The sequence below is a fragment of the Ascidia mentula genome, chromosome 6 (assembly GCF_947561715.1).
Source record: "Ascidia mentula chromosome 6, kaAscMent1.1, whole genome shotgun sequence".
Taxonomy (NCBI): Eukaryota; Metazoa; Chordata; class Ascidiacea; order Phlebobranchia; family Ascidiidae; genus Ascidia; species Ascidia mentula.
The window spans coordinates 3,959,888-3,982,319 of NC_138571.1; the positions used below are offsets into that span (position 1 = coordinate 3,959,888).

Consider the following 22,432-nt stretch of genomic DNA (forward strand, 5'->3'; position numbering starts at 1 on the left):
TTTGCACTCTGTATTTATTTCGTACCCTGCGTTAAATTGCATTCGCAGAATTCCAGTGCCGGAATGTTAATTGAAGTTCCAGCTATAAAGGCAGGTCTCCCTGTGCTTACATTCATTCTATAATTTTGTGCTATTCGAATCTTATCAATTTATTATTCATATTATCGCTAGTGTATTGATTTTTATTACAAATGCTATGACAAAATAAAATTTGTGCTAGTGGTTACAGTTGTATTGTCTCAATATAACATAGGATATCCTGGGTTCAAATCCCGGTGTCGTCAAAAAATGAGGAATTTATCCAGAGCTTAAAAAAGTTAAATAGATTCACAGGCAAAGTCATAGACAGATTAAATACGAAAAGGACATGACGAATTTGCAAGTATAGAGTAACATACAATAAATCCTGGTTAATATTGCATCGCGTGTTACGTCACGTATTGTGTTTACTATACATTCAACGTTTTATCGGAAACAACTCAAGGAACTGCAAGCTAGAAAGGAAAGTTAAATGAAAACTTTTCCTGGCGTTTGATCTGATGAGATCCTCCCTTGCTTGTGTGAAGCCACAATATTGAGCACGCAACTCCCTAATGTTGTGAACACATGCAGCCAATGACTCGGCACTTTCATCCGACAAATCATTTCCGGACAGATCAAGTAACTCCATCTAAACAACAAAATAACTTAAGTCAAAAATAAACACAGAAAGTTTCTTATCATCAGATTATTACGTCAGTGATATCATCGTCGTTTACAACATTTTATTCAAATATATGACAAGGATTTTGGTAATAGTGGTCATTGTTTCAAAACAATTGACATTGTTTCCAAACAAACAATGCTTTGTTAATATTTGAACCAAACATGTAACAGTAAACTACAGCACAAATTAATATTTTGCATTATCGACGTCATCCTGCTGATACTTGGATAAGGAGTGGTTATGTCAGGCGATTTTAGTCTTCTGGTATATTTATTACTGTTTCCTGTTGTGATCTTCAACTTCAACGTTGTTCTGTGGTTATGTCAGGTTCTTTTGTTTCATTGCAGTTTCCAGATGTTATTTTTTGTTTGTTTCAAACGAATACAGCAGTGGTTACCAACCGGGATGACATTTGTAACTTTAATGGGAACTTTTCTTTGTATTCTAAAGCGGATTATTTGCTCAAAATAAAGTTTAGCGTAAGAAGCCAGTATTGAAAAGGTTACGAACCGAAAGTATCTCGGGACGCAAGAAAGCAGGTAAATATAAAACACTGCGGAAGTTGTCATGGATGGCAACGTATTGTTAATTTCGCACCCTGTGTTTACAGTCTAGGTTTCCGGGGTATTGCATCAAACTGTTGCTTCAAAAACTCACAGGTGTAATTTTGTCGGGCGTAGTGGACATCTGACAGTTGTGAGTCGTGAAAGCAAACAGATTTCAAGTGTGAGGTTAGTGGCAATTCTCGTAAGCAAAGCCGTGCAAAAATGTTAATTCCACTAGTCGACTCGAAATGGTTTAACATGGAGCTCGATTCAATGCCAACTGGCAACATTTTTACAAACAAAGTTTGGACAGGTGATTGGACGATCGAAACTTAAAGCAACAAACTTCGGTCACCGATCAACTTAGGGACATTCTCTGAATATTATTGGTTCCTGTCGTTAAAAATTCTACTTTCCAATTTTGGATAGCACGAGTCAGCTAATGGGAAAACTTAACAAGAAACTTGGGTATCTGGAGTTAAGTAGTCTAAATAAAAAAGCCAAAGCTAGAATGCTGTTCATCATAATGCTGGTAAACGTTTCGAACTCATACAGGGTTCATCGTCAGTACTCAAATGAGCAGCTTACAAAAAGCCTCGAGGTAGGAAGGGGAAACAAAAGACAGAAGGGAAACAGCAATGACGTAAAACAACAAGCCGGGGGGCGTTTCACGTGATAACAGCACCGGCAGCCCAGCGGGGTGATCATTAGCAATGTGTCGAGCTGCTGTGCAGACCTAGATTTTAAACAGATAGAGAGGTTTAGAGCTATCATCTACGTTGAGTGTTGGTTTATGGTGCTGGATGTATATGACAAGAAACTTTATTAAGAAATTGAAGTTTGCTTTGGAGCCAATATTATATGGGAAAAAAGTCTATAAAGTCTGTTCTGTTTGCTCTGCTCAGACGATTTAAATCAATGTTACAAAGCAGGAATACGGACGCCAGGGGAACTCCGTTAGTTCCAGTACGGAAGTCGACGTCACCAGGTAGCACATCTGGTAGACTCTTTGTTAACGCCGTGTTTCAGCGTTGGATTTTACAAATGTCGATACGTCATCGCTGTGTCGTCTCAAAGAAGAGTAATTTTGCCCCACGCGGGTTTTCCATATATTTGTCACATCGTTAATCAGTGAGCATCAGATTTTACCCAGGAATACTCACTGACTCTGGCTTGGGTAAAATTACCAGAGGTAATTACACGTTATTGTCGCATACTTGGTATTTTTAATGTTCTTAATTTTTGTGTGCAGTACTATGTAAAGTTGTGAGTAAGATGTTGTCGTCCTCAGAGATACAACATTTATTATTGGACGAAATCTTTGTGTAGGACGAGCAGCTAACGAATTTGTTGGGGTCCAAAATATGAAATAAAAAAACAGATGTTATTGAATATATTACTCACTGGAGATGCAGATATCAAGGCAAGATGTAATTACTCACGGTGGTAGACCGATTCACTCGCTGCTAGCTTGACGTTATTTATGGACATTCTCACCCATCTATCCGCATCACCAAGCAAACATCACATTTAATAAAACAATTGCAAAATGCCAAACAAGAAGATTCAAGCACTGAGCGGGGTGCAGGGCTACCCCTTGCCTTAAAGCACGAAACAAGTTGTGGCTGCCATTTGCCGAGAGCGCAAGGAATCGTGTAAGTAAACCGCTTTTCGGTGTGTGACAATCGTATCAGAATTTAAATTTACTCTCGGGAATTGTTAATTTATTACGAAACATCACCTGACGAATCACAGAAAGTATACTCAATTTGTAATTTCCTGTTAGTTCAGACCCTTGTCTAGGAATTCTGGTCAAAATTATATTCCAGAGAAGTACTTTGGGGCATTTTGACCCCCTGTTGTACATTCATTTGTCGAACAAAGCGAAAAAAGTGTAGGTTTGATTCGTGCAAAAATGAATTACAGAAAGCTGTCTTAATGCAGCTACAATATTTTTTTTCTATTAATTGATAGTAGTCCCCCTTCATGAGTCATCAGACCCGGCAAATGTTTTTGGCAAACAAGAGAAACTGTCACCAGATGCATGAAGTCGAATGACCTCTAAAGTTAAATTTTCAAGATTGTAGTGCATGTGACACGTAAAAATCAAACTTGTCAATTATTAAACTAAGAGATGGTCATAACTTTCAAACATTTTTGGCGAAAAAAGAAGCTTGATACGACGACTGGTTTCTGAGATACAGCTGATCAAAGTCGCATTTTTACCGCTGCGAACAAAATGCAAAAGCGAGCTTATTGTTGCGTGACGTCACAGAAGAAGCTTTGGTCTTGCGAGTGCCGGCAGCAAGCCTTATGCGTAGCAATGGAAAACATTGTAAAACACGTTTGGTATAGTATTGCAAACAGGGGACAACAAGTGAACAAGTGCAACAGACAGATGACCGTTGTTTCGACCTATTATGTCTTATTTAGTTGTGTAATAATAAAACAGTTACTGGGACAAGGCGTTCTTGTTGTTACAGCATTTATGATCGCTAACGTGATACATGAACTTTTCAAAACACGACAAAGACAAACCGTCAATTTAGCATTGCCGTTTTGTCCACTCACAGCAAAAGATAGAAGTAGGTTAATTGAATTTGAGGCTGGCAAAGACCGCCGAGAAAAACCGACCAAATTAGCTGATGATGCAACACAGTTATTCTGTCATAGTACCACTTTTTGTCCGACAGTGGCGTTGCCTACGAGTTTGCGTCATAAATGACTTATTTAACTCGCCACAATCAACCACTAATGTATTTTTCGCAATAGAGTTGTAACTAGAAATGTTGAAATCATCATTTTAAATCAGCAGAAAGGTGAGGTTAAAGTTATGACATCAAACCCAAAATGACGCCATGTACTGTCACTGAGCAAAGAAACGCACCATCCCCGTCTTATCGAAGTACAGAGTAGTGTCGTTGCTGCTATACCTTTGCTTTTCCGATGATCAAGGACAAATAAGACTTTGGTTTGTGACGTCACAGTGACATATTTTTGTGTGATGTAAAATCTTGTCCTGACCTTTGAGGTAACGTAATCTGTGAATTCTCCTATGTTTGAAACAATTCGATATCTGCAATATAAGGCGCCTTCTCCCATGTAAACAATGCATTTTTTCGACGCGAGCGCCTTGTTTGATGTCATTTCCGCCATAGCGAAAAAGGTTTACGATATTTGGTCGCCGATACTTTTCGTGCAGTTTTCTCCATTTTTTGGTTGACGAAGAACTGTAAAACTTTGGATATATGTTTGTTGTAGATGTATATTTAGTTTTACGGGAACAACGAGTTAGCAGCTTGTAGCGAGTTTGGAGCATAGGATAGATCTAAAAATGGCATGATCTTCAGAATGACACTAACTCATAGTTGGGGAATAGTGGAAATAGAACGGTTAAGCATTACATAGCGATATGGCGACTGTAGGCATTTAAATAACTAGGCTTGTAACTTTCTTTCTGTTCTTGCGTTTGATTTTTGCTCGTGACTCTCACAAAAGTTCGTGTGTGTTGGACGAATTCTGACTAAGACATGAAATCACTCACCGGTTTCTTCAACAGTTTAATCTTCTCGAATAAATGTTTGGCACCAACACCTGTCAGGCCGCATCCACCCAGATCCATTTGTTCAATGTTTCGGATGCAGTCGGCCACGTAAACCGCTCCACGGTCTTGTATGTTGTTGCCCCAGAGGTTGAGCATCTTCATCTGAATGAAGTAATATCAATGTTATACATGGTGTGAATAACAACACAGATAAGTGATATCAAAAAACAATAAGTTGAAAACTCGAATCAAACGAGTAATAAATATTTTTAATCAAGCGCGAATATTTCTTATACCGATTTAGACAAATCGATTTTTTCAAAAGAATAGATACTGGAACAAACGAAGTAATTGTGAGGTTGGTATCAGAATGAATGACGGAGGTAAACCGCTTACTGATAACCAAACATCTTACAGCCACCTAGTGTAGAACTAGCTTGCAAATAAGACTTGGCGATGCAAGTTATATGGTTAAAATCCAAGGAGTTTTGTTTTCCAACAATCGCATTCTTGCTATTTGTGATAAAATAAAGGGCTATTGCATTGGTACTTTCGTACAGATAAAACCAACTACGCTTTAGTGCGTTCGAATCAACGGAGTTTCCTCCCTTCAATTTGCTGTGTGCAAGATCTGCGTGCCAACTGTTAAATAGATTTGCACTGAACATGCCGTTTGTGAAAATACCAAACAAGACCAAAAATGCCAAACAAGAAATGCCAAACAAGAAGATTAAACCGCTGAGCTGGGTGCAGGGCTTTCTAAAAGCACGGAACAAGTTGATCCACATCATCAAGCATCATCTAAAAACCCGACCAAATGTGGAGTTAAGGTAATCCTGTTGCTCCATAAAATGAAAAAAAAAACAATAAATGAATTAATAAGCAATCAACTCTGTATACGCACGTGAAAATACCGCACTAACTACAGCAGCCATCAAGGCACAGTTGCTGATGGACACTTTTGACCTTTCTCGCCAGGCCTATAAATTTATTTTGCTCGTTCCAGCAACATGGACGAAAAGTGTGTTTGACGTAATTCATGGACATTCTCACACATCTATCCGCATCACCTAGCAGCTTATTACCTTCAAGTTTGTTTGGCTTGGATTTCGCAAGCAAGTGGTTCAATGGATGAGGCAATTTTCTTTTATGTCAGCAAGCCAAACTACAACATCACATCAAAGCGCCGTGATAGGAATATCCACGTCCGTCAAACCGTTTCAGTTGCATCAACATTGACATAGTTGGGCCATTACCACAATATTAAGGCAAGATGTATTTACCCACGGTGGTAGACCGTTTCACTCGCTGGTTGGGGGAAATTCCAATGCAAGATTACGTGCGACCGCGCTTATATCTACCATTGGATATCCCGTTTCGGTATTCCAGCCCACATGTCCACTTTGGGCATTGTTGGGAATACGAACTACCCCTGAATATGATTTGCAGACGTCTTCAGCGGAGATGTTTGATGGTACAAAATTGGCGGTGGCTCAGCAACTCATTGTAGCGATTAAACAAGAACCCACAACGCTTTTGCTTGCACTCCGAAGATCTCTTCAGCTGCTTCCGAACCCCATGTCGAAACATTCGCGTAAGCGTTTTCAAAAACATTAAGATAAGTTAATACGTGTTTGTTCGGTGCGACACCCACTTAACGACTCCTTATGCAGCCCTACTGGATTTATTATAGAGGCCAAGGACCGAAACGGCCTCAAACCGCACCGATATATCGAGACAAATATCCGGTTGCTGTTCGACATGATGGACAGTACTGACCCTTACCGTGTTCCGGGGGGCAGTACTGTCACCTACGCCCACCAGAACATTATACCTACGTTCGCATGGATTTTAATTGACTCTTTCTGTGTCGCTTTAGATAAAAGCTGCTAACGAAATAAAATGATAAAAGACAATAACAAAATCAATAATGCAGACGTATTTATGCTAACAATACGTGACAAAGTATATTTTCGCATGATGTAAGAAGAAATTATGGCACATTCAGGATCTTTGCCATTCCCTAAAATTACAAAGACTCCTAAAGACTGAAAAAAACTAATTCGAGAACAACTTCTTCAGGCGATTGGTTAATTGTGATTAGGTTAAGGAATGGAACCAAAGGTATTCCGCTTTAATTTCCCAAGAATCGACAGGGTTTCCTCCTTTCAATTTGCTGTGTGGAAGATCTGTCCGCCAACAGTTGAACAGATTAGTACTGAATATGGCGTATGTGAAAATACCAACGTCACTAACTATAGTAAGCTACTTCAACAAGACTCGGTTTGTGATACACGATAAAACGTAATGACTTGCTCGGGATGTCAATGGGAATGAGCGGACTTATCATATGAACATGTTGGATGAGTTCGCGTGAAACCTGCGATAAAACTTAATGACTTTGCTCGGGATGTCAATGGGAATGAGCGGACGTATCATGTGAACATGATGGATGAGTTCGCGTGAAACCTGCGATAAAACTTAATGACTTTGCTCGGGATATCAATGGGAATGAGCGGACGTATCATGTGAACATGTTGGATGAGTTCGCATACAACTTGCGATAAAACTTAATGACTTTGCTCGGGATGTCAATGGGAATGAGCGGACGTATCATGTGAACATGTTGGATGAGTTCGCATAAACCTGCGATAAAACTTAATGACTTTGTTCGGGATTTCAATGGGAATGAGCGGACGTATCATGTGAACATGTTGGATGAGTTCGCGTGAAACCTGCGATATAACTTTGGACGAACAGACGACCGGTAGTTCCCTGGTAAGTGTTATGGTTGTCGACAGTGATACCAACGAGGCGTGACGATGAGGAGTTGCAGGGAATTATGGACCGAAACCCGACGACCGAACAAATGTTACAAATTGTTGTGCAAACGATTCTTCTCTGTTTCTAAACATCTCTGTCGATTTATTTGATTTAACACACCTTAATTAAATCACTGATTTTTCTTTGTTAATTTTTTCTGTTATTTTGCGCACATGTGGTTATGGATTATCATTTATTCCATTTGATGATGCCAACACTTACCTTTACTTTATAAACGTATTTCTCCTTACGTAATTTTACTGCTATTTACGAGTCTTTTAATACAAAGAGAGCCGATAATTTTCGTGTGGCTTTTAGCGCTGATTAGTTACTGCAGGTTAAACAAAACTAGAAGCAAGCTGGAGTTGGACACAAAGTTATGTCAAAGTTCGAGTTCCGGTGTAGTACGTACAATGAAAACAAGAGTGGTGACTGACTTTGGGGAAAGAGGCAGTGGAGCAGGAGGTGGGTGACGTAAAGAGGGCGAAACGGTTATTATCCTTCCTATATGCGGCGTAACCAGGCTTCACCGCCTAGATGTGACGGGACGACTCCTATAGGTGTGATTGTGTTGCCATATTTTGGAGAACTATCTGACACCTTGATGCGTCCTCTTTCAGATTTTCACATCGAAGTGTTTGAACACCCGCCTGTTATACTATGTTCTTGGGACTGCACAGGAGACATGCTCGATGTGTGAGGTGTGGTGTACTAAACACACTGTGGCAACTGCGACGTGGTTGATATTGGTGAGACTGATCGCGCATTAGAAGTCTACGGGTTAGCAGCATGTAGCGAGTTTGTTGCAAAGCATAGGCCTTAAAATGGCACGATCCTCAGAATGTCACTAAATTATAGTTGGGTTATATAGTGCGAATACAATGGTTAAGCATTACTAAGCATTTAACTTTCTTTCTTTTCGTGCGTTGGATTTTTGCTCGCGAAACTCACAAAAGTTTGTGTGTGTTGGACGAATTCCGACTAAGACATGAAATCACTCACCGGTTTCTTCAACAGTTTAATCTTCTCCGATAGATGTTTGGCACCAATGCATGTCAGGCCGCATCTACCCAAATACACTTGTTCAATGTTTCGGATGCAGTCGGCCGCGTAAACCGCACCACGGTCTTCTATATTGTTGTCGAAGAGGTTGAGCATCTCTATCTGAATGAAATAATCTCAATGTTAAACAAAGTGTGAATAACAACACAGATAAGTGATATCAAAAAACAATACGTTAAAAACACGAATCAAACAAGTAATAATTATTTTTAATCAAGCGCGAATATTTCTTATCCCAATTTCAATAATTCGATTTGGAATAGAAACTGTGATGGACAGAAACTCGGACAGACGAAGACTCGGCGTTCCAAGTTATAAGATTACAATCCAGCGAGTTTTGTTTGCCCAAAACACTAATTTGAGAACAACTTCTCAAACTATTGATCAATTGTGATTAAGTAAAACGATGGAATCAAACGTAGTTTACTCTTTGTTTCTGTTTCGCAAGAATTGACGGGGGTTTCCTCCTTTCAATTTGCTGAATGGAAGATCTGTGCGCCAACAGTTGAACAGATTTGTACTGAACGTGACGTATGTGAAAATAACTACAGTAAGTTACTTTAATAACTACAGCAAGCTACTTCAACAAGACTCTGTTTGAGTTACAAGATAAAACCTAATGACATTGGTCGACGACCGAACAAATGTCACGTGGTTGTGCAAACGATTTAAAACTCTTTTTAACATCTCTGTCGTTCTTTTTCGGTTTAACACACCTCAATTTAATTACCATATATACTTGTAAATATGCATATTGACAACATAACAGACTTTGTGTTCGCTTTACAATCGCCAAGAACAATTGAATCGAAAATCGAACGTAAAATCGAACTAAATGTTTATAATGGAATGTGACCGTGCTTGACTTTTACCCAAGTAATTTATGTTCGATGCCGATTTCACGCCAATAACAATTGTTGCTTATCTTTTTTTCCCTTTAATTCACAATTGATGTTTTTTTCTGTTAAAAATTACTCAGCGCATATGTTGCTCAAAGACTGTGACCTCGTTTAGCACCGTGCTATTGCGTTAAATTATGCAACAAAGTTGGTCCTAGATTTAACCATGATCTTTTGAGAAATCTTGATAACGTTGACAACATTTTTAGGTACAAATTTACTTGCGTAATACGATAATCATTACAATCATTTCAAAATATTACACAGTTCACTATTGAAATAAAATTCCCAACTGGATACACACCAGTCACGGTTAGCGGCAGGTGGCGCGGTTTTCTAAACACGGCAAGCGGCAAGGCATTCACACGTCATGCCATTCTAGGTCTGACGCTCGCGCGAGCAGGAGCGAAAATGACAGACAAGACAAGTTATGCGCAGGCAGTAAATAAGAAAGCGGCAAGTTTTGAAAAACCAAACTGTTTATCTATGCGTTCTGAGAAATTCCAAAAAAGATATGAGTTACTTTCTTTCCTGAAGAGCGTGAACTACTCGGTTAAAAAATTTGTTGGTATAGCTGACATGCGTGGAAACAACCTCGAAATTACATGAACAAGCATTGAAAATGTTATTGAGCTTTATGGCATACTGGCTGACAACGAAGATATTAAGTATCCGACTGTATGAAAGCAACAAAATTAATGTTGCGATCGGATGGGTGACTATTCCATTTCCTAACGAATACCTAGTCGACGAACTAACAAAGACATATGGAAAGATCCAAAGAATTACCCATCGAAAAGATAAGGAAGGGCTCTTGACCGGAATGAGAGTGGTCCAAATGAATTTAAACGAAATAGAAGAAAACCCGATACCAAGCTACATTAGAATTGACAATTTCGAATTTTATGTTACCTATCATGGGCAAATTTTTACCTGCAAGTATTGTGGAGGAAAAGGACACAAACAAGCAAACTGTCCAGCTAGAAAACAGGATTTCCCAGATTTAAGTGCACAAATACGAAATAACCAAACACCACACCGAAACGCCGCAACAACCAAAAAGTCTGATAACAGAGACCCAACTGATAAGAGGGCTGCAAAACACGCAGCAACTGACGACAAGGCTCCAGAGAACTCCACAGGAGGTAACTTCAAGCAACACGAAAGAGAACTGCAAGCAAGTACCCCTCTTAAAGGTAATAGCAAAATGAGAAGTCTAGGTATCCCGGAGGAGCCAAAAAGCAAATCAATTAGCTTGTGTGAACAAACAAACACGGTTACTTGCAAGAAATGCAAAAAAGAAGCAGCATTACCTGACAATGCAACCACCTTCACATGCTGGTCATGTGGTTCATAATATGCTGTAGGATTGGAATGCTGCACCAGTGAAGTATTCCTGGTCGAAAAGGCAATGGAAGTATGTGGGTGCCCAGCCTGCAAGAACACAATGAGACTTATGCCCTGCTGAAGAGAATTTCAACTAGAGTATCGTCTTGATGGAGACATGTTCGAATGCGTGCAGTGCCAAAGGTACTCTTAGGTGTGCTTGTGAAACCGTAAATGTTGTGCCTAAGTCCCCGTTGGGGATTGCATGTAAAAATAGCATCTGTAAATGCAGAATAATTAGTTGTACGTGTAAAAAGATATCGGCACGCAAAATTAGCCCCAGTCGTCCTTACCGTTGCAAAAAAAATCCAAATCTGCAGAAATACTCGAGATTTCAGAAAAATCCATACGCCGCCTCACGTATTGATTTCTTTTTGTTAGATAAACAACTCACTTCAAATGTTACAAATGCCGATATCGACCCGGAAATAATTTCAGATCATTGTATGATAACGTTACAACTTAATACCAACCCTCCGTCCCGCGGAAGAGGATACTGGAAGTTTAATGTATCCTTGCTTGATGATACCAACTATAGAGAGAAAATAGTTAAAGTAGTCACCAACTTCGAACGCGAAAATCCCCCAAATGATACAAATCCACATACAAGGTGGGACACACTAAAAGCCGTGATTAGGGGGGAAACAATTCGTTAGGCCTCAAACGCTAAAAGAAACAGATTGGCAACCCTGCATGAATTCGAAAACCGTATAAAAAAGTGCAACATACTTTAGCTAAAAAGGGGAAGACGAACGTTTACTAACCGAGTTAGCGCAACTTAAGGACAAATTAAACGAATTTCTTGTGCGCCAAACTAAAAGCGCAATCGTCAGAAGCAGAGCACGTTGGGCCGAAGATGGGGAAAAAAATACTAAATACTTTTTAAACTTAGGGAAACGGCACAACCAAAAGAAAACCATCGATAAATTAAGGTCGGGAAACGGGATCCATAACAGACCAGAAGCTTATTTTGTCTGATCTTGTTATTTTTTACGAAGAGCTGTACAAACAAAACGCAAACAATCTGGATAGTAATGCCACCGCTCGTAAATTAGCAAACCTTGATCTACCAAAATTAACAAATGAACAAGGCATTGAATTAGATGCAGAAATTACGGAAAAAGATTTTTACATTGCGCTTATGCAAATGGCAAAAAATAAATCTCCCGGATTAGATGGTTTTTCTGCAGAATTTTATTTAACCTTTTGGAGTAACTTGAAAAACATGTTTATGGTAGCTTGGAAATATACAACGGCAACTGGAGCGCTCTCCAACACGCAAGCGCAGGGGGTGGCCGATAACACCACTGAACATAGATGAAAAAATTGCCTCCAAAGTCATAAATACGCGATGATAATCGGTTTTGAACCAACTAATTTCTCCCAGTCAAAACGGTTTTATACCTGGTAGATACATTGGTACGAACATTCGCCCTTTGTTCGACGTAATCGATTTCGCAGATTTTCGTTATATCCCCGGTGCGATACTGTCCTTGGACATATACATGGCATTTGATACCATATGCTGGGACTTCATCTACAAGGTGCTCAAAATATTTGGATTGGCAATAAAATTTTATCCTGGATCAAATGCCTTTACAGGCAACCGACCGGTATTATAGTAAACAACAACCACTTGTCGCCGGAGTTCACAATTAAACGAGGTGTAAGGCAAGGAGATCCACTTTCTCCTACCCTTTTTGTTTTATGCATAGAATGTCTTGCGAGCGCACTCAAAAAGGCCAACTTTCAAGGCATTTAAATTAACCAACACGAATTTAAAGTCTCGATGTTTGCAGATGATACGATCGTTTTTTTAAAGGGAGATGAGGACGACTTTGATAAGGTATTTAAAGTGATAGAGGAGTTTGGAGAATTGTCAGGGTGCAAATTAAACATGAATAAGTCCGTCGCTTTTTCATAGGTTCAAAAAGAAATGAACGTTTCAAACCTATGGAAAATGAAGGTTTGTCATGGCCCGAGAATGTAATAAAATATCTTGGGGTAGAAATACCAATCAAAACAAATGACAACAATGTTATGGTAAACAGGAACTTTAATCCTACTCTTAAACAAATCCAAGTGGTATTAATTCTCTGGTCGTCAAGAGGCTTGACACTACTCGGAAAGACAATAATTATTAAATCTTTGGTAATTCCAATTTTAACGTATAAATTCAATGTATTACCGATAATATTAACCAACCAGCTTATTTCAAAAATCAAGCGACCAATATTTAAATTTCTTTGGGGGTCGAAATGGGAAAGAGTTAAAAGAGAGACAATATGATTGGATGTAGACGAAGGCGGCCTCGGCGTGATTGATATTGAAAACTACCTCCTTGCACTAAACTTAAAATGGTTTAGAAAACTCCACGATGACAAGGTTAATGAAACTTGGAAGGTGATAGAAAAGCCGTTTTGCAACGAAAATTGGTTGGAGGTAATTTTAAATGGAAATGCAAAAGTTGAGTCTTCACGTTTAAAGCGAATTTTACCCTTACGATCCCTGCGAGCCACCGTAGGAGCTTGCAAAAACCATTTTGAAACGCTAGGCTTCGTCCATTATGGTTCAATGCCCAAGTAGCTTAATAAAATTAAATGAAGTTTCCTACCAACGTATTTACGACATAAAGACGTTCTTGGTATTTTAGATGTTGAAATGATTTGTCGCGTTGGCGCCAACTGCACTGCAGGTGTGAATACGCGACCGTCATGCATCGCCAATCGCAACCGCCAACCGCGATATGGGCGTAAAAGGAAGTTTTCACCAAACTCTTTAACAACGCGAAGCACTGACGAGGCGCGTGCAATTACTAACGCCGATGTGTTTACGCCTCAAAGACACACCTGTAACATGGCTTTCATCAGTACTTCGACAAACTCCCTTTAAAAACGAGGCAATCACTCTAACACGGGGGTTACATGATCGTCGTTTGATCTGAAACATTCCCGTATTATTGAAGTTACGAGCAAAGCTTTGTCAGAGATTAACTGCCTGATGTCCATGTAACAATACGTTCACATCATGTATGAAATACGAGGCGTCAGTTGGATTTAAAAACAATTCTGGGCAAAGAAAACGACAGGTGTAATCGTATGTGCATGGAATCGTTTCAAAAAAATGCATGAGAATTTTCGACGACCGGAAGCATCTTCATCTGCAGGAATGCGGATTGTGTATCATCAAATGCGGATCAAAGATAGTAACACTTCCCTAGAGTTTCTGAATGTGTAGAACGTCCCGGATTGCGAATCTTGCTTTGGGTTTCTCACCAAAAATTTGTTAAAGAGACAGCAAAAGAGCGGTGTTTCCTTTATGGAACATCTTATCACCATGACACATTTACAAGTCCATTATTCTATGTGAAAGCATGTCGTTTGCATCGCCTGAATGAAAGACAAAGACAACCACCTACAAAGCCTGGATCAACTTCAGGACAAGTGTACAAAATCAGGCTTCTCGAGGAAGGCCATTTATGAAAATATTGCAGAGGCGCGAACTTGGACAACGCTTTCGTGATGCCACCATAAAGGACAAAATCTCAATGATGGTTTGGGGCACTCCTTTTCCTTAAGTGCTCAAACAAATGTACAAAGAGAAAGAATTGAAAATCCAAGCAAGGATTGTTCACAAACGACCGCCGTCTTTGGGAAATATTCTGACCAATTACCGGCAACTGGCATTGCAAACAGACTGCAGCAACCTCGCGGGGAGTTACGCTTACAGACAGTACGCGGACATCGTGGCAACCATACATCTATGGTTATTGAAACGACCAAAAACGACGAAAACAGGTAAAGAATGCAAACTGACGCAACATCTACTTTGTGCAAGTTATGGCATTTATGTTGCATCGTGCCAAATCTGCCATGAGCAGTACGTTGGTCAGACAAAAAATAGCTTCTCAAAACGATGGACGCAATATAGGTAAGTTTGGAACGTGACAATAGGCAAAACGGGGTGTACCGAAAAGACGACCCTGCGCCACCATTATTTAAGCGCGCACCCCTCGTCAGGTCAACACAGGCCCATTGACAACTCATTTGCAGTGACATTTGTGGAACAACCGATGGTAAACAGACTGGATGTTTGTGAAGCCAAATGAATAAACCTGAAGCAAGTCCAAAAAATGATCATTCCCAGAACTCGGGGAATAATATCTTGGCGTTTTGACTTTGATTTATTTTATTTCATTCTTTTCTTTATTTTTCCATTTCCCGTATAGCTTTCTATGTTGACTTGCAATTTCGTATTTGCAGAAACTGAAAATGCTCGTGCAGGCGAAATTGATTTATCAATTTTGATAATCAATCAGTTGACTTCAATTTGAAACTTCTGATAACATTGACTTATTTCCAAATAAACTGGTGTCGCTGATTGAGTACAATTCCAACTAAAGGGGTAGATTCTGTATAAATTAAGGAACAACTCGACCGGAAACATAGATGTTTATCTGGGTATTGTCACTGAAACTAAAACATAACCAGTTGGATTTGGTTCCCTAACTATTTTCGTCCTGTGCTTCAATAATTCCATTCCTTTTTCATTAGACCCCTTTTAAAAATTGCAGCCTGCTTCACGACAAAAACATGCAGAAATTTATGAAAACTTGTATGACAAAAACAATTCAAAGTATATTATGTCACAAACACGAACACCCAAACCCTTGCAAATTCCAATTGATTCAATTTTTTTTGTTGAAGTACCTTTCTTGCAACAATTGGGTTTAATCGATGTTATTATAAATGAAACCAAAATCTGAAATCAAATACACCCTCACATTTCCGCCACCAAAAAATGAATAGCATGCGACCCATATGGTGGTATATGTCTACTACTTGGAAAACGCTTGCATGTTTTCCCACATCCCTGACAGTCAAGTAATGTATGATTTGTCGCTCATGAAAAATTTACGTTTCCAAGTGTCACAACTGGACTAATATCTTACTGGTAAAAAATACATCAACAACATCTTACTGGTTGGCTTCTCCTTTGAATCACGAAGGTGAGATTCTCGAGGTCGGTCGAGAACAGCGATGAGTTTCTGAGGTCGATCTCATCAGGGAGTAAGGAGGACACGAATGAAGTTATCTCCTCATCGTTCACTTCATGAGCCCAGCTGCAACTTCGAAGTATCTCATGGTTGGATGAAACCCCTATATACGACGATGCGAGATTCCTCAGCAGCTTCTTCTTCGTTTCCTTGGTACATTTCAGACAAATCAAATTAGTAGAGCACAAATACTGCATCGTGACAGAATGTTTTAATTGAAAATGAACCTAATTTTCCCAAACAACCTAAAATGTGCCCCTGCTTTATTGTTTGTATTGTTTTGCGTCACTGGGCTCCTCTTATAAAACAACTGAACCTAACGCACAACACCTCTAGAGAGATGACATTAACGTACATTCATTGCAATATTAATGAATATTTTTCCTTTGAATAGACATGAAATCACTCACCGGATTCTTTAACAGTTTGATCTTCTCGTACAGATGTTTGGCATCAAGACCTGTCAGACCGCATTTATGCAGATACACCTGTTCAATGTTTTGGATGCAGTCCGCCACGTAAACCGCACCCCGGTCTTCTATCTTGTTTTCGGAGAGGTTGAGCACTTTCAACTGAATGAAGTAATATCCAAGTTGAACATAAGGTATTCAAGCTTGGCAGCCCAGGCAATGCAGCCTAGCTGGATCAGCCACATTTTTCTGACAAGTCGGAGCAAGATTTGAAAAATCAAGCTCCCGGTGATGTTTGAACTCACGACCCTGGGCTAACCAGGCCCAACGCTCTACCAACTGAGCTACTGGAGCTCAGTGGTTTCACGGAGTATATTGTGGCCAAGGTACATTGGTGCATTTGCCTGCGCTGCCAAGCCTGACACAACAGGAAAATGTGGCTGATCCAGCTAGGCTGCATTGCTAGGGCTGCCAAGCCTGAATACCTCATGATGGCGATACGTTAGCTGTGATCGCCAAGCAAGGACCTGCGCAGTGGGGCGATCTTAACTGTCATGCCATTGCATGTAATATTACTGCAAGTTGGACATAGTGTGAATAAATGAGCGGTACTGAAGATTGACAGAAAATTATTGTGCGACAAACCACACACTGTCTGAGTCGTAGGAGAATGGTAAAATCTTCATCTCGAGGAAAATGAAAAGGCGCAAGTGGACACTAGACCATCAGGCGTTAATGGTGTTGAACTCTATTTGAAGTCGAACATCATAACAATCGAATACTGTTACGGATTGCCAATCACCAGCAGACCATCCCCAATTATTGGTCCAGTAGACGTTTGTCTTGTGGTTGAATTAAAATATTTTATCGATGTATGCACTAAAGCACGAGTGTGCAGTATTCCAAATATGGTGGAATGGATCGCGTTGAACATTGGTACGATTGTAAGTCCTTTGCAATGTGATATACAGTAACCGGTTCCACCGCCAATGTTAGGGACGAACAAATAGAACTGTTTGGTATTTGTCGGGGATCTGACAATGCAACTTTCACCGGTACTTGTTCATTTTGATTTATGGAATCACCTATGTATTATTTATTCCTTGTTACAAGTTTCATTTGCTACGAATAGAAACATGTCATTTGAAATTGCACTGTGTTCGACGTTATTTTTCACATCAGCTTGCATAAAGTTCATGACGATGCTTAACTCTGACCTCGATTCCTGTGAATTGGGCAACGCGTTTGTGACGCCACCGAAAAGGACAAAATCTCAATGATTGCTTGGGACACCCCCTTTCCTCAAGTGCTCAAACTAATGTACAAAGAGAAAGAATTGAAAAGCCAAGCAAGAATTGTTCACAAACGACCGCTGTGTTTGGGAAAATATTCCGAGCAATTACCGGCAACTTGCATTGCAAACAGACTGCAGCAGCCCCGCGGGGGTAACGCTTGCAGACGGTGCGCAGACATCATGGCAACCATAAATCTACGGTTATTGAAACCACCAATTTAACGACGAAAACAGGTAAAGAATACAAACTAACGCAACATCTACTCTGAGCAAGTTATGGCATTTATGTTGCATCGTGCCAAATCTGCCATGAGCAGTACGTTGGTCAGACAAAAAATAGTTTCTCAAAACGATGGACGCAACATAGGCCAGATTGGAACGTGACAATAGGCAAAACGAGGAGTACCGAAAAGACGGACGCTGCGCCATCATTACTAAAGCGCGCACCCCTCGTCAGTTCAACACAAGTCCATTGACAGCTCTTTTGCAGTGACATTTGTGGAACAACCGATGGTAAACAGACTGGATGTTTGTGAAGCCAAATGAATAAACGAATAGTATGCGACCCATGTGTTGGAAAACTCTTGCATTTTTTCCCACATCCCTGACAGTAAAGTAATGTATGATTTGACATTCATGATAAATTTTCACATTGGACTAATATCTTTCTGGTATAAAAATACATAAACAACATCTTACCGGTTTTATTCTTCTTTGAATTACGAAGGTGAGATTCTCGAGGTCGGTCGGGAGTAGCGATGAGTTACTGAGGTTGATCTTATCTGGGAGTAAGGAGGACACGATTGAGGTTATCTCCTCATCGTTCGCTTCACGAGCCCAGCTGCAACATCGAAGTATCGCTTGTTTGGTTGGTATCCCCATATACGACAATGCGAGATTCTTCAGCAGCTTATTCTTAGTTTCCTTGGTACATTTCGGACAAATCAAATTAGTAGAGCTTAAATCCTGCATCGTGACAGAATGTTTTAATTGAAAAACAACTTAATTTGCCAAAATTATTTAAAATGTGCCCCTGCTTTTTTGGTCATATTGTTTTGCGTTACTCGGCCCCTCTCATAAAACAAATGAACCTAACGCACAACACCTCTGGTAAGCTGTCATTTTCGTGTATGTTGGACGCATCATTGCAATACAAACATAAATATTGTTCGTTTGGAAAGACATGAAATCACTCACCGGTTCCTTCAACAGTTTAATCTTCTCGTACAGATGTTTGACACCAAGGTTTTTCAGACCACATTCATACAGATCCACTTGTTCAATATTTCCGATGCAGTCGGCCAGGTAAACCGCACCACGCTCTAGTATATTGTTGTGGGATACGTTGAGCAATTTCAGCTGAGTGAAATAATATCCATGTAAAACATGGTGTGAATAACACAAGGAATCAAACAAATAATGGTATATATGGATGTCGTACCGTTTTGTTTAGAGTTTGCTTCATACAAATATAATGGCGTGTTTTGGTTGAAAAAGTTTAAGCAAACCTAAGTTACATTCAGAGAAGCGAGAAGTTTCACCGCGTGCACTTATCACCCGCCCTGTTATTTAAAATTTAAGTCGGTTTTCCGAATATTGTTTTGGATAAAACTCCTTTTAAGTGATATGTAAGCCTTTCCAACAAACATTAGCACAATTCATTTTTTGGGACTACATCTCGATTTGAACCCAGAAAATCCCGGCCACGAATCCCGACCGTTATTACGTTTACCACAACACTACCCATGACGCACCATTACGTTTCTGAGTAGAAAATCACTCGTGAATACGTGTTTGGTCGAATGCGCACCGGCTCCATTTAAATTCACTTATGTTTAACCACCTCATGTTGTTAGACGGTAAACACAAAATATTATGTGTTGTTTATATCTGACACCACTTAAACTCTGTTCGATTATCACCGTCAATAATATGATGGCGAATAATATCGCCGAAAAAATACATTGCAATGAAAGGAGAGAAAATCTGTTTTGAGTTAAGTTAACACCATGTCTGGTAAGGTCAGAAACGTGTAAACAGTTGGCCACCCTTTCCGGGTTTTGGAAAATTGCAGCATGCTTCATTTTGCAGACAAAATCATCCACAAAAGATGTCTGACTTCAGTAAAAATAATCCAGCCACCACGATCAGGTCAACAATCCATTTTTAAAGTGATTAAAGACATGTGAAAAAGTGTGTTACGTCACAAACACAAACAAATAATATTTGATAAAGAATACATATATAAAAAACTACTTCGCAACAAATTTGTTAAATCTATCTCGAGTTATAACTTTACTCCGTTGTGGTTGTGCGTGTCATCTTGGTCGTTATTGACAAGATTTCATTTGAAACAAAATGTTGGTAAACTTTTCTTATCTTTTATACCGTAGTTTCTGTTATCATAAAATGACCAAACATCGAAATAACACAGATCTCCACCAAAACGAAGCGCTTGATTTTTTTTAAAAACATTAAATACTGTAAGGTTTTTGGCGGGCCAATCATATTACGTCCCCAAAAACCCAAATTCATGGGGTAAGTCCCCCGCGCCACCCTCCTAAGGGTGACCGTCGTGAGTACAGAAATGCATAAACAACATCTTACCGGTTTGCTTCTTCTTTGAATCACGAAGGTGAGATTCTCGAGGTCAGTCAGATGGAGCGATGAGTTACTGAGGTCGATCTCATCAGGGAGTAAGGAGGACACGATTGAAGTTATCTCCTCATCGTTCGCTTCATGAGCCCAGCTGCAACATCGAAGCATCGCTTGGTTGGTTGATTCCTCCATACCCCACGACGTCGCGATATTCTTCAGCAGCTTCTTTTTCGCTTCCCAATCTTCACGTGAACATCCAGGAACTACGGTTGCAATATCGTTGAAAACGGAAGAATCGCAAATTCCGAACGCGAACTTGGCAACAACCTCCCATCTGTCCTTGGTAAGTCGGGTGTATTGTTTCTTGAATTCTTTTAAAGGCATGATCGTCATCAGGTAAACCGCGGAGAAGAATTCTTGCCAAATGAGATGTGAAAAATATCTACGTTTATGTCCGTCCAGTATTGTCAACTTTAAGTTTCCCTGCTTTGTAATTGAGGTATTCAGAAAAGCATGAACTGTTGAGTCATTCAGTTTTGCGCTTTTGAAATCCTGTACTTTGAATACAACTTTCTTGTTCCGAAATCCGTCCCAGGCCAGTTTTGAAAGTTTGTTCAACTGTGGATTTTCATTCTTTAGGTGATCAGTTTGTGAGTATTGAACACTAGTAGATGCCAGAACACGGGTTAGCGAAACATGCTGAATATCATCATCATGACTCAGCAGATAGTTGACGGTCAGTATGAAATTAACCGGAACGTAACAGTAAGAGAACATATTGGTGTTTTGTTCAAGTTTGTTCTGTACAGAGTCATATCTTGCACCGCATATCTTGTCCAAGTTCTCTCTGTGAGTTTGGAGTTAAGCCGAGTATCTGAGCAATAAACCTTGGTCGATGTGATGGATGGAGTTTGTAGAATGGAGCTGGTCGTGACGTGAATATCTTCCGGGAACGTGGGAGCAAATTTCCACTCAATAAATGCTTGAGATAAACTTCTGCTTTGTTCTCTTTATCCAACAGGGGAGTTGGAGCTTTACTTGAGAATTTAAAAGCTGCTTCATCTACTCCGTCGAAAACCAAGAGAACATCTGGATCACCATTGATGGCTTGCATTATTCCCTGAGCTACCTCTGGATTGTATTCCCAGCTAAGCAGCATGGCGTGGAGGAGAAACCGAAGGAAAGTCATGCTTGTTTTGAAATTTATATTTCGAATTGCAATGTAGAAGATGAAGGATATTTTACCAAACAACTCTCTATGCAAAGCTTGTAAAGCCCATGTTTTGCATGAAGTCGTTTTCCCGATGCCCGCTTGACCTAGAACACCTACAATATTTCCATGCTTTTCCACGTACTCGAGTTTTGCTTCCACTTGTTCGGGTTTAAATTTCCTTTCTGCTTCTCTTTGTGCTGTTTGCTTTGCACGAGTAAACATTTCTTGAGGGCTGATGTCACCGGATGGTCGATCGTAAACTTTAACCAACTCCTCTCTACGATGGTAATGTCCTTCTGCTTGAAACTCGTCATCAATTTGTTGTGGTTTGCTGACTATGGATAGGTTGACTGGTGTTATGTTTCGTTGGGTAATTTCTGCAAGTGATGATTCTTCACTGGCGATGGATTCCACTTTGTCTTTTAATAGTGACTTCAGTTCTTCGCCTACAACAAAGTTTTTTAAACTTTTTTTTGTACAACATGTCAGGTGTTTTGTAGAACAAGAAATGAATGCGTACGTTTTGATTTGGGATGTCACATAACTGATTTGATTGAGAAGAACTAATTGTTTTGTCGTTGATGCTGAACATAAGCGTCGATTTACGAGTGACTGACCACACGGTGCCACATACATGATACGATGCGTTAAGCTAGTTTCAAAAGACCTTTGTTATCACTGTCACAATCAAGACAAACACAAGTGTCTCGTGGATTGTTACGCAGCGCAGCAGTTGTTGTAACATAATGGTAAGAATCGTCATTGTTGCGTAACCCTGAAAAAGTCACCCTTAATAATTCACAAAACGTTAAGCAATCGACGCCCATGAAGAGTGTTGAGGTCACGCCTCATTACGTACGGCGGCAACAATACGCTTGCATGCCACAGTCGCGTGA

General features: G+C 39.9%; 2 pseudogenes; one reads left to right on the forward strand and one right to left on the reverse strand.

The window, feature by feature from the left end:
• Nucleotides 1–457: 457 nt before the first annotated feature.
• Nucleotides 458–22,172, reverse strand: LOC145906910 (protein NLRC5-like; annotated as a pseudogene).
• Nucleotides 9,991–10,936, forward strand: LOC145906295 (uncharacterized; annotated as a pseudogene).
• Nucleotides 22,173–22,432: the final 260 nt, after the last annotated feature.